The 17,050-nt window shown below is 45.2% G+C and overlaps 1 protein-coding gene across 1 annotated transcript in view; it reads right to left on the bottom strand.

The window, feature by feature from the left end:
• Nucleotides 1-5,920, bottom strand: part of LRRN1 (leucine rich repeat neuronal 1) — a 28,179-nt gene extending 22,259 nt beyond the window's left edge. The window contains exon 1 of the mRNA XM_083599082.1: nucleotides 5,404-5,920. The gene's annotated coding sequence lies outside the window, so the exon portion shown is untranslated. The remainder of the gene's footprint in view (nucleotides 1-5,403) is intronic.
• Nucleotides 5,921-17,050: the final 11,130 nt, after the last annotated feature.

The following is a 17,050-nucleotide window of genomic DNA, read 5'->3' as shown; positions in this document are numbered from 1 at the left end:
GCCTGATTTGACTTGTAAAGTTTGCTACTTGTCTTAAAAGTTTCAGAAAACTTAAATGGTTTCCCACACTAAACTGCAGTTATGCAAGTTGATTTACATTTAATCTTGAGCTTGTAATTGTTTATTTTTAATACTTCCCTTAATGTTTGGACAGTTCTAATTAAGGCTTTTCTTGTATTATATTACACTTTACAACACAATGTATTAAGAGAAACAGACAGCAGAAGAGGAAGTTTGTGTACTCTTAAATTGTCTCGATATATTGTACTAAATTACAATGCTATTCTAGTACTTTTAGCTTTGACTCACCTAAAGTACTGCTGAGAGAAATACACAGACCATCACATTTCTTCGAAATAGAAATAGCAGATAAAGCAGTAATTGTGACTACCAGCATTGAAAGTGTCTAAGCCTGTGACCTGGATTGTTAAAATTAGTCATACAGGCAAGTCTTATGAGCAAGTATGCCACCTTATTTTCATGAGCCATGAACGACATCTTCCAATGCAGAATTTTGAAGTCAAAGCAAATTCTATATGGTCCAGTTAGAAATTTGGGTACTTTAGGGGCAGAAAAGCCTACTTTCACATTGTTGCTTTACTGAAGAGCAAACACTTTAAAATTAAAGCATAAGTTGGGAACCGATGGCTCTCTAGATGTTGGTAGACTGCAAAACCCACCCTATCACTGACCATGCAGGCTGGGGCAAATGGAAGCTGGAAGTCCAACCACATCTGGAGGGCTTCAGGTTCATCTGCCCTGGGTTAGAGACCATTTGTCCTGTTCTGCTGGGGCTTGGAGACCACAGGGAAAGTGAAAATGAATGCCAGAGCCACCTGCTCTGTTCCACTCCACTCCAGCCCAGCAGGAGGAGGGAAATCAGAACCCTGGGCAGCTCCCAGGGGCTCTGCTGGCTGGGTTTTGCAAAGGTTTGGAGCCTTTAAAAGATTGGCAGGGTTTGACATTGCAATGGCTTTGCCACGCCTGCCCCCCTTTTGCAATATTTAAAGGGGAAATGGCTCATCTAGGGCAGTTTATTCAGTTTCCCCATAGTTTCCCTAACTGATCTTTTCCACATTGCACTTGAGCTTTCTCAGGATGTAAAAGCCACTTCTGGAAATATAGTGGAAAACAGCACAAGTTAAGCACTCTTTCCATGTTATTTGGACCCAGGGGGAAAAAAACTGTTTCCAAATGACATGGAAATGAGCACTAAATGTTTCAGTCAGGCATGTGAATACAGCCCAGATCAGTCAGGAAGTAAAGGAAAGGGGCTTGTGTGCCCTGTGAAGAATCCACAATCCAGAACTCACCACAAACACTGCAAGCATAACTTTTCAGGCTTTCATAAAATATTGTTTGCAACATACTAAAAGTAGTAGGAAACCTCAAAAACAAGCCAGACTTCCAAACAGATAGTCATCCATGGGGAGGGAAGAAATACATCTTTATACAAGTTGTCGCTTTTATGCCACAAATGTTGGACGCAGCTACATAAGGGGAGGTGGGCTAGTAACTTTTCTGGATTTATTTGCAAGGCTGAAACAAGAGATATGTGGAAACCCTACATGGGATGGATCTCTTCTGACAAGCTTGTGTACACCATCACCTTAAAACAAAACAAAACAGGCCAATAACTTCAAATTCACAATTCACTGGAAGTATAAAGGCAAGATCTGATTGCATGAAATAATAGCCCTCTTTAGATAGTATTCCTGCAAACAGGGCAAGTATGGCACAAAGCGCTTGCTTCAGCCTACCATGGCTCTACTTGGCCATTGGTGTTTGGGACTATAACTTTGAAAACAGGGAGCCTGCTCTACACATGGGGACTCCACAGTTTGGAAAACTGATCATGAAGGATTCTAAATTGCACAGGAAGTCCTCAAATGTAGAGCAGATATCATGCTTCAGAAGTCATAGTCCAATGCAGCAACAACTGGAGTTGCACAGGTTTGGGGGTGGGGGCGGCTAAACGCAGCCACATTTACCCCACTAATCATCTTCTTGAAGGCAACCCCTGAAGATGTATTTAAAAGCACTTCCTTTCCACTTTTTAATAAGTTAATGGACGCATTGAGCAGCGAAGTAATTTCACGTGGGATCTCACAAAGAAGAAAATAATGTACAACCTAAAGAGTTTTCTGATGTATTCCTTGGCAACTCCCAAACAGTTCAAGGGGGGGGGGGGTTTGATCATTCAGTGGTGATGTTTCTTTCTCCCACCTGCAAACTGTACTGCAAACTCTTCATTTGATTCTGCCTCTTTTTCTAGCCAGTTGCTCGCAACGAAGAAAGAAGCACGCAACGAACCGGCACTAAATAACTTAGCGAAACATGTAAAATAGCAGGCGAACATCTGTTGTCCACCCCGAAACAATGCCAATACAACCAATACAATGCCTTCTTTCCCGCTAGCTCACTGAAACGCCTTCTTCAATGAAACAGTGGAACCCAAGGGTTAACTGCTTTCTTGGTGAATGGGGTCTTTTGCTTTCGGCTATGCAGCTAAACAAAAGAGGAGGCAACTGGTGCCTGGCACACAAGGAGATATATTCATCCATGCTCACGTGTAGTCCACACCACAAGTCTGTGATGAGGGCTCCACAAAGCCAGAAGGTGAAATGCGCCAGCTGCTGTCTACCAAACTAATGCCTGAAAGGGCAGAGGAAAGGGCATGCTTTGAAGACATATAAATTGCCTTGGTATTTTCTAGCATTTCACACTGAACCACACTGAAAGCTTTGTGGATGTGGTTTTGGGCCTCCCCCCTTAAGCACTTCAAAGTCTTTAGAGGTGCGCACAACAATTTAAAAAGATTAGGTCACCATTAAAACCTACTGACTCAGGATCTTGTCTTATCTGGCCTGAAGGCAAGGAAGCTTACTGAATCCTTTATTTGATGTCAATGTCATGAACAGCACAGAGAAAGGGAGGGAACTGCAGTTTGTCTTTAAGGGCAAAGCTACATTCGGTTCAAACTTAACGGAAAACAAAGTAATCTCTCCCCTCTGGAAAGCAGTTGGAGAGAAAAAGTTCTGAACATCTGGAAGGATATGAAAGAAGCAACTCTACCCTTTTACTTGAAGCTCTCAGATAATGATAGCACAGTTTTCTATAGAACAGTAATATAGAGAGATAGATTGAACTCCTACTCATTTGAAGGTTTCCAAAACAGGCTGCTTATTGCTGGAATGAGACTAGGCAGAAACTGAAAGACCTGGAAATAATGTCTAAGGGTAGAGCCCTGCCTCAATTCATGACAGGAACATAGGAAGCTCCCTTATAACTGGTCCATCCAACTCAGTATTGTTCCCATTGCCTGGCAGTAGCTCTCCAGAATCTCCAGTGGAAGTATTTCCCAGTCTTATCTGGAAGGTCAGAGACTGAACCAGGGACCTTCTACAACTTTGTAGGGGCCCATCCCCAAAAGGATTACTACATTCCTCCCCTCTGGGTGCGATTCACAGATCTCCTTTCCCTCACTGGAGAATGGCTTCCTTCAGAAACTGGCTTCTCTTGAGGACAGCTCTGTACCTCTAGCTTACTGGCTAGGTGACCTTGCAGAGGGCCTAAAGTCCTCACTCTCTAAAACCTCAGTAACAACTCCAGGACTTTGTACTTTTGGGTGCTCCTTCTTCTCACACAATGGCTCAGACACACCAGTTTGTATGTGGATGTTGGTCTTCAAGTTGCCAGGCTGTCTGGCCATCAGTTTCAACAAATTTGGGGGAAGAAAAGCCCCTGTTGGATCTTATATCCTACCTGGAATTTCGAGGTTGCAACAAACTTCTCCAGAGGGAGCATATTTTACCCTATCATGGTCAGATTACTAGAGACAGCTTGCCATATAAATGTCCAAACAGCAAGGGGAGGTGGTGCAGAAGAGTGGGGTGGGGGAGCAACCCTCACACTAAGCCTTTATACCATTTTCTTAAGGTCTATTGTTAAACTGAAGACTCCTTGTCTTTTCAAATTCCTTCATGTGAATGGATGAGGCAAGACATCTGCCAGGGTGCATTCCCATTTGCATGCAAATCAGAGATTTAGGGGGACACACAGCACCAGCCTCCTCCTCCCCATGAGAAATGGGAATCACAGAAACTTCAGCCTGGTACTTTTCCCATTGCCTGCGCCTTAGCAGCTCAATGCAGCAAGTCCATTAAAAACCAGAAGGAAGTAAAAAAGAAAGAAAGAAAGAGGACAAAGTTAAGTAGTAAAGTGTTTCTTAAGAGCAAGGGAGAGGAAGGTAACAAAAGTCATCCAGGCATCAGAGGATATTCCAGAAAACATCTTCTTGACTTTGACTAATTTCACCCACATGCTTTTCTTCTTCTTTTTCTAAAGAAGAAGCCTCCCCTGGAGGGTACACTAACACAGTCCCAAAGTCATGAAATAATCACTGGGCATAACTTTCCTGACAGCACCCAGCTCCCCAATGCAGAGCATGACAATTGCAGATAAAGCACATGCATCCCACTGAAGTGCTTCAAGCCTCTGCAGAAAAAGACAAGGTGGGGAAAGAGTTTCATGCTTCGGCTGAAACCACAAACTAGCAAACTGTCTGGCTCAGGGAAGATTGGGGGGGTGCAGATTTTCATCATAGCTGCTACCAGCCAGCATCCTCTTCACCCTCCTGCCTTGGGAGAGGACAAAGGACACTAGCTGGCAAACTTTCCATACTTGGTCTGCCTGGGCTAGATGAGAGACGGCAACAGCAACACACACACACACACACACACACACACACCCTTTTTAGTCTTCCAGCCAGCTGGATGGGGGCAGCGAGCCTTTGGAGTCAGCACACCTATTGCAAAAAAGAACAACAGCTCCCTTCCTCCCCCCCCCCCTTAAACCAGGTTAGATTGACCTTTGTTTCTTCTTTCTAGGGTCTCCAACCACCCGTCAACACTTAAGAAAAAGAAATTTGGGGGCAAGGGGGAGGGGGAGAGAAGACAATCGCCCCCTTGTTTACCCTCCTTTCCCCTTCTAACCATGGCCAGAAATCCAGGGCCAGAGGGCAGGGTGCTGTTTGCTCTATCTGTTTTGCCCATTGCTTATCAGCCTTCTGGACGCTCTCCGCTAGGCAACGCTCTCTAAGCGTCCCAATTCCCTGCGCAGCCTTTCCAAACAAAAGCAATCCCTGCTAGGTGACATCTCAGCCTCTGCTCCCTGGAGGGCTCGCTTATCGTTCTGCCCAGTGAAATGCCACCACCTCCCAGCCCACAAATTCCCGGCACTGGTGGCTTGGTGGAATGCTAGAGATATAGCATATATACTATAGAGCATTTCTCTCCCTGCTTACTACTCCATAGCAACTTGGCTTCCGCTTTAACCCCTTCCCCGCCCAGGTAACCCATCTCCCTTCCCACCCGCTGCCCAGACGGAGGAGGACACACTTACCCAAAGAGAGGGAACAGCGGCCGCTAGGAACGAGCCTGGCTTGCCCTCCCCCCCATGCAGGACGCAAGAGAGGCTCCTTAAACCGCGCCCGGAAAGGCACAACAATCCCTGGTGGCGAGGGGGAGCCGGAGGCGGCTCTCTTAGCCAGGCTCCGGCAGCTCGAGTTTCAAACGCCACAAGTCTGCGGCCAGAAGGACGGCGGGGCGCGCCCCCCTCTCCTGCCGCCGCCTCTCCTTTCTCCGAGGCGACCGCGGCTGTAATTTCCACTCGGGGCCCCCGCGGGCAAGGCGCGCGCTCTTCTTCTTCCTCCCCCTCCTCCCCCCGCTGGCCGGGGGTCTCTTCGTGCTCGCGGGCGCCTTCCCTCCTCCCGCCGCGCGCACTTGCTGCTGCTGCTGCTGCTGCTGCCTCTGCCTCCTCCTCCTCTCTCCTCAGCTCGGCTTTGCACAGCCCGCAGCCGGCGTGCACCTGGTGTAAGCAAAGCAGGTCAGCTGACGGGCTGCCTCGCCATTGGCCGCTCGCCGCGCCCCCCCCCCCGCGCGCCCGCTTCGCAATACACCCGAGACCCGAGCAGGGCACCATCTGTAGGGGCTGTTAACAAAGGGGGAAGGCGAGGGAGCCTGCTCGAGGGGGCCGCGAGGGGCTTCTGCCCTGCTGCCAGGGCTGCTGTGGGAACGGCGGCGAAGGGTGGGGTGGGCGACAGGCAGCGACAAGAGCCCCCACCCCCGCCGCGTCGCGCAGACCCCTTTTCACTGGGGCCTGAGCAGGGGGACGGAGCGGGGAGGGAGGCTGCTTCTTTTGGATGCTGGAACCAAGCAGACAATGAGCGCACAAAGGAAACCGCTTCTGCTCGGCGGATTTACACCCCCCCCCCCAATGGAAGAATGTGCAACACGTTAGCTCGGTCTCTCTGTCTGTATTTGCCTTCTGAGCAGGTGGAATTGTAGGGCATTTGGCACTTCCCCTTTCAGTGTTTGCGCCAAAGAGATGTTTCCTATACATGGGTAGCAAGTCCCATTAAACTCAGTGGCGCTTGTTGCCAAGTAGACACCGCCTCTAGGGTTGCGCTGTTGCCTTTGTGTGCGTTTCTGGCCCTCCTTTTAGGTCAAGGCTTAAGGGTAGGCAATATTTTAAAAATGTTGAAAGCAAAGCAATCTGACCAAACCAAACATCAGAGTGTGGGTGCCCGCAATAAAAAGCATGTTGGAATCTACCAGATCCATCCATCTATCTATCTATCTATCTATCTATCTATCTATCTATCTATCATCTATCTATATCTACTTTAGGAAGTGCTTAAAGGCTAAAGAGAAGAGGGGGTAACTAAAGTTCTCAGGGGAGAATGGTGGGGCCACTTCTAAAAAGACCCTTTCGTTGGTTTCTGCCAACCTTAAAAGGTAAAGGACCCCTGCCAGTTAAGTTCAGTCGCGAACAACTCGGGGGTTGTGGCGCTCATCTCGCTTTACTGGCCAAGGGAGCCGACGTTTGTCCGCAGACAGTTTTTCTGGGTCATGTGGCCAGCATGACTAAGCTGCTTCTGGCGAAACCAGAGCAGTGCACGGAAACACCATTTACCTTCCCGCCGGAGCGGTACCTATTTATCTACTTGCACTTTGACGTGCTTTTGAACTGCTAGGTTGGCAGGAGCAGGGACCAAGCAACTTTAGGACCATAAGAACAGCCCTGCTGGATCAGGCAGATGGTCCACATAGTCTGGCATCCTGTTTGCACAGTGGCCAACCAGATGCAAACTCATAAGCAGGACTCACTCAAGTGCAAAAGCATCTGTGAGTCTCAGAAACCAATTTCTTACCTCATCATTCTTTGTGGTACTGCCTAAAGCAGAACCATCCCTTCAGCCACACTCTCCCCACTTGCGATGCCCAGAAACTTGTGTTCAGAGGAGAGGAATAGCGATGTTGCTCTTACCCTCTGCTCCTACCCTGCGCTCTTCCCCTCCTTGTTTAGGCCGCTGGGGTGTCTGCATAAATATAGGGCGTGCACTGCAGTAATGTGCAATGCAGTAATGATTGCTGTGCATTCAGCCTATTAATAAATTCTTCCACAGTTGCCTGTCTATAAATGTTTTTGCTTGCTTGCTTGACTACACATATCAATGTTAGTCATTTGTGAAAAGGTGTGAAAAACAACATCAACTTTTGTAAAGTTTCGCTGCTTGCATACCTGGAAGCAGTTCTTAACTTACCATACCTGGCCAGGGATGCAGCTATTCCCAAGTCTAATTTGGCACTAACAATGTGCTTTAGGGGGAAGTGCCATAACTCAGTGGCAGACCATGTGCTGTGCATGCAGAAAGTCCCAGATTCAATCCCCAACATCTCTATTTAGGACTGGGAATGTCTGAAACCTCATGTGATGGCTTGGGAATCTGATTCAGAGGCTGAACCTGAGGAATCCCAGCCTGCATAGGAGTCCCCGCCTCCAGGGCCGGCTGAGCCGGGGCTGGGGCTTGAACCTGAAGGGCCCTCACCTGTGCCAGATCCTCAGGAGCAGACACCAGCTGAATCCGCTCTGGCTCTGATCGAGGACCCATTGCCTGCAGGTGCGCCTCTCTCAGCCCTGTCAGGGGAAGGTGAGGTTGCCTCTGGGTCCAGTAACCCTCCAGCCTCTCCGGAGCTGCAGAGGCTCAGGGCAGAGAGGTGGAGGGAAGTAAGTTCTGGCAGGAGGAGTGCTCGCCTCCAGGCCAGGAGAGGCGAGTCACCTGTGGACCGGGGCCGCCCTATGCCTCAGAGGAGATAAAGGCCAGTCAGCCCAGACCCAGGTTGCTGGAGCAACATCGTTGGTATCCTGTTCCTGCCGGCACCCTGACTTGCTCTCCTGAGTTCCTGACCATGCCCGACTCCTTGCTTTGGACCTTGCTACGCCCCTGACGGACAGCCTCCTTACCCTCAACCTAGGACCAGACTTAGACCACGCTGCACGGTAACCCTCCCCCCGGGCACACCTTAGGGAGCCACTGCCAATCACGGTTAAGGTAAGGTAAGGACCCCTGGACGGTTAAGTCCAGTCAAAGGCTACTATAGGGTTGTGGCACTCATCTCGCTTTCAGGCCGAGGGAGCCGGTGATTGTCCACAGACAGCTTTCCGGGTCATGTGGCCAGCATGACTTAACGGCTTCTGATGCAACGGAACACCGTGATGGAAACCAGAGTGCACAAAAATGCCATTTACCTTCCCACTGCAGTGGTACCTATTTATCTACTTTCCCTGGTGTGCTTTCAAACTGCTAGGTTGACAGGAGCTGAGACAGAGCAACGGGAGCACACCCTGTCATGGGGATTCGAACCGCCAACCTTCTGATCGGCAAGCTCAAGAGGCTCAGTGGTTTAGACCACAGTGCCACCTGTGTCCCAATCACTGTAGACAAAACTGGATGGACAAAGGCAGTTTTCTATGTTCTCTCATTAATTTATTTAAAATATTACTAGTTCACCTCACCACATGCTTGTAGTGGTTTACAACAAGAGAAGGAATCCCAGCAACAAATGACTAAAACCTTATCAACTATAAAAACAAATATATAATTACAGGTTTGTGGGTGCCCTGCCACCCTCTAGGTTTCTGGGTGCTGAGGTAATCAAGCGCTGCTAGGAAGGAGATCGAGGAGCAGAACTCCATGCAGGGACTGAAGGGCAAAAGCTATTGCGGCCCGACTGGAACAGGCTGTTACAAAGAGGCTATGAGCGATGCTAGCTTCTGCTTTGAATCCATGGTTCAGGACGATGCCGCCTGCCTGTTTGGATAGGTTGCTGCTGCGGAAGCCGGCTCCTTTTGGACTGTGAATGCTGTACACCCTTCCATCCTACAGGCAGCAATCATTTTGTGCATGTTTGATTGCTGCACAACAGCTGACGTGTGCACTGTTTTCGGCCCCAGAAGGGGGCAGAACGGACTTATGCGCACCCTGCTGATGCACATGATGATCCAGAACGCAACCCTCACACAAACGGGGAGTTGCCTGTATATGTGTGTATAAAGACACCATAGTCTCCAAAGGAAACACAAACCCTGGTTAAATGCCAAGACCTTTGGAATCTCACACTGCTCAGGGAATGGGGTGGCTTGTAACAATATTGTATAAAAGCACTAAAATTAGCTAAAGAGGTTAGCTAAAGGGCCAACCTATTTGCTATGATAAACACACATCTTAAAACCTGCTTAAAACACGTTTTCATGCCAGATCAGGGGCCCTTACCAATTTCCTGCTGAAAATTCTTCCCCTCTGTTTCTGCCCACTGGCTGCTGTTTGCTCCCAATGGATGAGTAAATACTACTTTGGGGGGCAAATAGCAGCCTGGGGATGATTTTTAGCAGGACCCTACAGTTTTTTCTTCCAAATAAAAGTGGCCAGTTTCACTGTGCTTTTAAAATGTGTGCTTATTATAATGTGTAGCGTGGCTCTGTGTCACCAGGCCAATACTTAAAAGGCAAAATGCTCCTACTAGTCCAATATTACCATTCATTACTTGCTTCTTTAGAGGTTTGCAAAAGTTCACAAGCACAGAAGAGTGAGGGTACGGCACAGGGCTGGAAGGGGGTTGCCCAAATGATGGGGGTGGGGGAGACGCTTCTTTATCTTTCAGTCCTGTGCTGCAAGGCTGTAGGAAGGCTAGCCTATAATGACAAAAATTGTGTAAACCAAGCGGACCTTGTATTGTTTCCTAAAGGCTAAAGTAAATATTAATATGCAAACCAGTAACAAGAGATTATTCAATAATTTAGGGCTGCAGCTGATAAAGCCCCACTCCTGGTTGTGGATGTTGTGACTTTCCCAAAAGAGGAAATGTTCAATAATGCTCTATACAATTACCTTAAGTGGTGAAGGAAGGTTCATAATATTACTGGGCATATACAAGACACAGGAGTTATTTGGTCCATGCCTGGAAGACATCCAAACCAGTGCTATTTTTCTAGAAAAAGAGGTGTGGGATCTCACCACGAACCCCTCTTGCTCTCTTAGAATGACAATGGTGCCCATCTGAGAGGTCCGGCAAGTTCCGGATTGAAAAAAAGCCTTGCAGGTGATGCAAAATGGTAGCTTTCGCAGAAACCTGAGGAACTCAATGTTTTAATGTTTATAAATGTCACACACTGTTATCTTGCAAAAGCATGATTATGGTGTACCAAAAGATTTGAATGGTGTATTGATTTGAAGGCCATCAATTCAGCACACTTCACAGTCCCCTAATTCACTAACCCCTGAGCCTACAATTTTAAAATTAATCAAACTTATTTTTTTGAAAGAAGTTAGGACGTAGTTCTCAGAAATACCACGATGTTTATAGGCAGCTGTTGCTTTTGCCATTGGAAAGATAATGAAATCGCCAGCAAGGTGCTTTCTAGGAACCAATTAGAGAAGAAAATCAGTTCACCACTGATATTAAGGAAAGTTCTTCCTTTTAATCAGATGAAGATAAATTAAATCCACAGCCAATATGGTCTTGGCTTAATTATGCTTCAATCTTTGAGGTAGTATTGCATGCAGAGCACCAATTTTATTTTTCGAGGTTTGAAAGGTTATTTGGGCTATGCTAAGAATGCACTGAATTTTAACACGTGAGCATATTGAACAGAAGTCATCACTGCCTTTCAGAATGCTGCTTTCTCTTCCATTGCCACTTGAATTCTCATCAGTCAGTCTCTGTGTTACTTTGCTACTATCCATCATGTGTAATTGGTATAAACGGATATCATATTTGAAGCTTCCTTTTGCAAAACCTTCTCGGTTGTGAATAGATTTTCATCCCAGGAGCTATCTTTTTTGGATTTATTATACTATTTTTAATGGAATAAATTTCCCATTTCTGTCACAAAGCATTAGATGCATAGCATAACAGTGCACTATTTTTTAGACCAAGAAAAAGAATTGTGTCGCATAGAAAGCAAAAGATATGCAATGCCAGCAAAAAGAAAGATGTTGCTGCTTCCTTGTAGACCTTTTACAGGCATTGCGATGAAACCTTTTTGTATTACTTTCAAATCCACAATCTAAACATCTGGAAAAAGCAGCCCCTATTTTAAATAATGCAATGCATGTGTGTGTGTGTGTGTGTGTGTGTGTTTAGCAATCGGAAACAGCTGTCAAGCATATTGCTATAGGGGAAACGTTGCACACATATTTGTTTTTAATGAAGAACTAAGTACTCATCTATGAAATCATTGGGGAATATGCATCTACTGAATTATTTTTTCTTAACTTTTAAATTTGCTGTGCAACACAGCATAATCTGAAGCAGCTCAGATAAAGCTCATATTAAATGGTCAAAACTGTTATGGTAGGCACACAAGGAAGCTGCCATACACCATCTTAGTTCATTGGTCCATATAGCTCAGTGTTGGCTACACCAGGAGAAGTCAACATGGTCCCCTCTGGGGGCTTTGGACTATATTTCTGTCAGTCCCAGTCAACATGGGCAATGTTCAGGGATGATGGGAGCTGTAGTCCACAATATCCTGAATGCACCATATTGGTCTTCGCTAACTGGCATCTGCCCTCCAGGTGTTTCCCCCCAGCCCTCCTACCTGGAGGTACCAGTGATGAGAATCTGGGACCATTTGTATGCAAAACATAAGCTCAAATACCGAGCTAATGAGAAGGCCAGTGAGAAGGCACACTGCTGGCTACCACATTGAATTCATATTATTGCTCTCATAAATGTTTCTGCTCTGGACCCCTGGAGAAAAGCCCATTTACCACCATTCATTGGCTCCTTATGTGCGACAAAAGACTCTTTACAATGGGCATTAATATAGCCAGCCCAGCTAGTACTCCTGCAAGATAGTTTGGATCTTTGCATGGGTTCGTACTCAAAGGAATTTGCACACGAGATTTAGAAAGCGGCTCTTGCTTTTAATAGATTTCTGATGCAAATGTAATACCTACCAGTGGCTGGAGTGCTCATTCACACTACATATAAAATGTGTCTCCTCCATTTTCTCTCCTGCATTAACAGTGGTACTGTAGCTTCACACAAGAAATACTTAACGTATAGTAAAGTCCTATGTGAGAGTGCTTGACGATTTCTCACCTTAAAGACTAATCTATTTCTTCTCCAACTTTCATACACACATTGAACATGGCCAGGTCAGAAAAACTTTTGGTTGGTCTGTTAATCGCAGTTATGAAATTAAAAGTCAGCCAATGAAAGGGCCACACAGGGCCCTTTACACAAGGCCACATACAATTCTCTCTTTCAGCCTACATATGGATCTGGGTAAGAGTCTTATAACTTTCTTTGTAAAATCAACTGTTGGTACACTAGCAGCTCATTAGACCAAGGGCCACCTGGAATAGCTCATTCCCTGGGTCCCTTCCAGCTCCATTATTTTATGACTTTTTTGTGATTGGAGGTATAATAATTGCTGTTGCATGCAGCTGTAACTGTCTGACACTTCAAAATGAAGAGGGTGTATTCGTAAGTATGTATGCTGAAGGCTCTTTCACATATTGTACACTAACAAGCCCAAGTTTGCCATTGACGGTATGTGTAGTCAGCTAGGAGCTGGATCCAATCCCAGCTGTCAGATGTGTGCTTCTGCAAAATACATGGGCTTCCCATATTCACACTTAATATTTTTGGATGTTTTAAAAATCCATTTGGCATATGCCTAAACAAATGTAATTTGTGAAGAGGCCCCATGTGTTTGATGAATGAGCTGGCCTTTATGACCTCCAGATGTCTAAAACAAAACATGGCTCTAGTCATATGAATAATTTTTTTCTCTTTTGTGTGCGTGCTGGTGTTCCACAAGTAATGTTTGTGCAGAGTTCTGTGCAACAAAGAAATGCTGCCTCAACAAAATACCTCAGACTCTCTAATGAAGGTGAGAGGTGGTTCTGATGTGTGGCCAAAACAGTGGACAGTTATCTGCATAAAATTTACGTGTGCAAATTAGATGTATAGATTAAATACACATTTAGAAACAGAATTTTTAATTTAGAGTTTGCTGATCAGAAATTCTGAAGAAGTTACAGTATATTTTCCCTTCTCCTAGGCAGCCCCCTTCCCCCTCATCTTCCCTTTCTACTGCTAGTTTATTTGCATTATTACTCTTAACTATTATCATTGCTGTTATCGCCACCATCATTTAACATTTTACTTCATTTGCTAATTTCCTTCAACACCTCCCTCTGGCCCTTTCCGCTCAGAAGAGAGAGAGCCTGCCTTCCTGCTCCCCAACTCCCCCAAACTTCCCTGTCTCCTGGCCACCTTTACCCAGAATGTAAAGTTGCTGCTGCTGGCCCTGATCCAACCAAAAGGCCTATGGCACAGATAGGCGGGGCGGGAAAGTGAGGCACTGGGTGGCTGTGGCACTGAAGCTGGCCCACAATTTGCAAACACTGGTCTAAAGATAACTACAGTGCAGCCATACTAACAAACTTACTAACACAGGCTTTTCTTCTGCTTCAGTCCTTCTCATTTCACTTTCTATACCATACCATAAGGAGTGTATTAAGGCACTCCTGTCTATTTAGGATCACATTTCACGACATCAAGTAGGACACACAGCAATCCTGTGGAAACTAGGAAATTGGTATATCCCAGCTCCTGGTTATGAGTCCCTAGCCAAGGCCTAGAAGTCACTTTAAGAGTTTTCAAAGCAGTTCAGACAATTCAGGAAAGCATCATTATCTCTGTTCTATCAACATGCCTGAAGCTTTTCCTTCACCTGATGTTCCTATTCCCCAAACGAACATGGCCCTAACGTTTCATGAACAAACCCCATTTGACTCTATTAGTAGAAACTCCATCAGCTCTCCAGATAGGCACTTAAAAACACCTAGCAACTTTAATTACACCCCTATCTTTTAAATCTAAGAACAAAAGCCATGATAGAGCATAAATGCTGCTTCTCCCTTGTGGCCTCCCTGCATGCTTACAGCTAGCTGAACAACATGCATGAGATAATTTCAGCAATATATGGAAGTGGCAGTGATTCATTTTATTTTGCCAAAAAAAGTCCATTTCTTCTTATCATGAGGCAGTGCTTACACACATACATATGCCACACACACACACACACACACATCTCTCTAGTCTCGCTGCAGGCAAGCAATGGGCATTATCTGAATCCAAGGACATATTACAGCACACAAATGGCGTCGAGGACAGTGAAGCAGGATAGTTGTGGGTAGGTGGCCTGTGGGGGGAGGAATCCTGAGGGATGGCTGGAGAGGGCCTTATTCAGTTTGCAGGCCTGAGAATTGGTGAAGCCATACTGGTTAAGTTTTATCTGCTACTCTTTCCTTCCTTCCCTCCTTCCTTCCTTCCTCCTTCCTTCTTTCCTTCCTCCTTCCTTCCTTCAGTTTTGTATACTGCCTTGTACTTGCAGGTCTCAGGGCGGTTCACAGGATATAATCACAATATAAAAACACAAAATGCATAAATAAAATAAAAAACAAGAACAACCCAATAACACACACACACACACACACACACACACACACAACTTAACATAGTGTTGCTGCCAGGGGACTTTTTTGTGTAAGAAACAGAAAACCTTGCCTTGGGTTGGTTTAAAAAAATAATAATCGGCATCTGAATTCCAGCAACATCTGTAGGGCTGTAGGTTCCCCATTCCTGCTCTGATACGTCCTTTTGTTGTCCTAAACCTGCTTTTATCGGTTTCAATGGATTGCCCTGATTTTTTTGTATTTCAAAGGAGTGTGGTGGCTAGGTGCATCCCTGGTTCAACTTCATCCTAGCCGCAAACTCATTAGCTGCTCTTGAGTAAGCCACTATTCTCCCTGCCCCTTCCAGACTCCAAAATGGCTTGCAATGCTATCCTACTTTACAGAGCTTTTGTAAAAGTTAAATGCATAATATATATTTTGCACACTCAAAATGCCCTGTAGTAATTCTAAATATCATTTCTGCTTTGGTGCATCCATGACTGAGTGCCATCAGGTAATGGGGGGGAGGGCAGAAGGAGAAAGAAGGTTCAGCCAAGGTAACCTGTGCCCGTTCATTGTGTGTCCATCACAAACATTGGCCTAGCCAGAGCTATCTTGGCTTATCTTGTGATGCAGTTTGATGGCTTTGTCTTAGAACCTGGACGTGCAAATACTGTCTGATTTCAAGCAGTCTAGTGCAGAATCAGAGACCTTTTGATATGACCTTTAAAAACTCTGTCCATGTGTTCCCTTTCAGTTTGCCATATTTTGGGAGAGCGGTTGACAAAATTATGCTACCTTATTTTATAGAAGTTTTATATAAAGTCAAGATATTACGCTTTTGGAAGTTGTGGGAAATTCTAATTAGAGAAAAGGAAATGGCATCTTGATTATTGGAGCTTTACCAAAATTGCAACTCTGAACAGGCTCTGACTCCAGCGTAGCTGCACTAAATACATAATACGATGCTGCGTTTTCATAAACAAACACCAAAACAAGCATATTTATAGTTTAAACACTATTTTGCATTTAATCCATCAGTCTGTTTAGGCTGGTATTTTACTTGTAGAGATAAAGCCAGCAAGCTGAGATCATAGCAGTCGTGTCCTTTAAAGCTTTATAGAAGGCTATTGCTTTTTAAAAATCCTCCTTTCCCTGTTATTTTCCTACCAGTGGGTAAATCCGGTGGCAGAGAAAGCTGGCACCGTGTAGGACAGCTGCATAATGCTAAGTAGTCGGCAATCCTTCTGTTTGTACAATACTCAGCACACATTTTAAATGTCAATGTCAGCTGAGTGTGTGCCCTGCATCATTCAAAATAACTCATTAATACTCAACAGAGAATTACGCATGTGTGCGCTCACCTCTTCAGACCTCAATATTAAATCAGAATGTATAATCGTACTTATCAAATATAGGTTAGGTAGGATGCTAATGCAACCCCCCAAAATGATGCCCCGTGCTGTATCACATACAATGGTTTATTTGCGATGGTTCTCAAACTTTTTTCTCTGGGTCACACTTTTCAAATAAAAATTTGCTCATGCTACACCAATTTTTTTATTGATAAGAAATACATTGGAAAACAAAAAGGAGCAATGGTGCTTGAATTATAACATAGAACACAACTGCTTTATAACACGATCATGGGACACCCTGAAAGTACGGTATATAAAAAAAGGCAGTTACATAAGAACATGAATCAATCCCAAAATATAATTAAAAACTAGCCTCTTGAACATGTACCTTAAGTATATATACAAACTCAATGAGAGGCATGAGCTTGGTTTTGCTGGGTAATATTATTTAGATTGGGTCTGATTTGAGACAAGCAAAAACTCTCACCTCCTCATCAATTTGTCAAGAGTTGAAAATCCCTGCTTACAACAATATGTTGTGGAGAACTGTGGAAGAATAGCCAACGCTCTTGAAGAGAGGTGTTGATAGTGTTCCTGGTTGTATATCCACACTACACTGAAATGTTTAAATGTTTCTTTGTCCTTGAATCTTTCCACCTCACTTGCCATCCTCTCCTGCCGCACCAGTGCGGCACACCTCACCCTGGTTGATGGACTTGTTATACGGATGATACCCTGCTTTTTCAACAAGAGCTGATTAACAGTTAGCATATGGTTCCAAGATGGTTGTTACATCTAGCTTACTGGGAATGACCTGCTTTGCTTCAGCAGTAGTGCTGTGTTCAGATCCCCACAAGACCGTGAAATGCGCCAGGTA

This window comes from Podarcis filfolensis (genome assembly GCF_964270895.1).
Source record: "Podarcis filfolensis genome assembly, chromosome: 2".
NCBI classification, from domain to species: domain Eukaryota; kingdom Metazoa; phylum Chordata; class Lepidosauria; order Squamata; family Lacertidae; genus Podarcis; species Podarcis filfolensis.
This window is presented reverse-complemented; position numbering and strand designations above follow the sequence as displayed.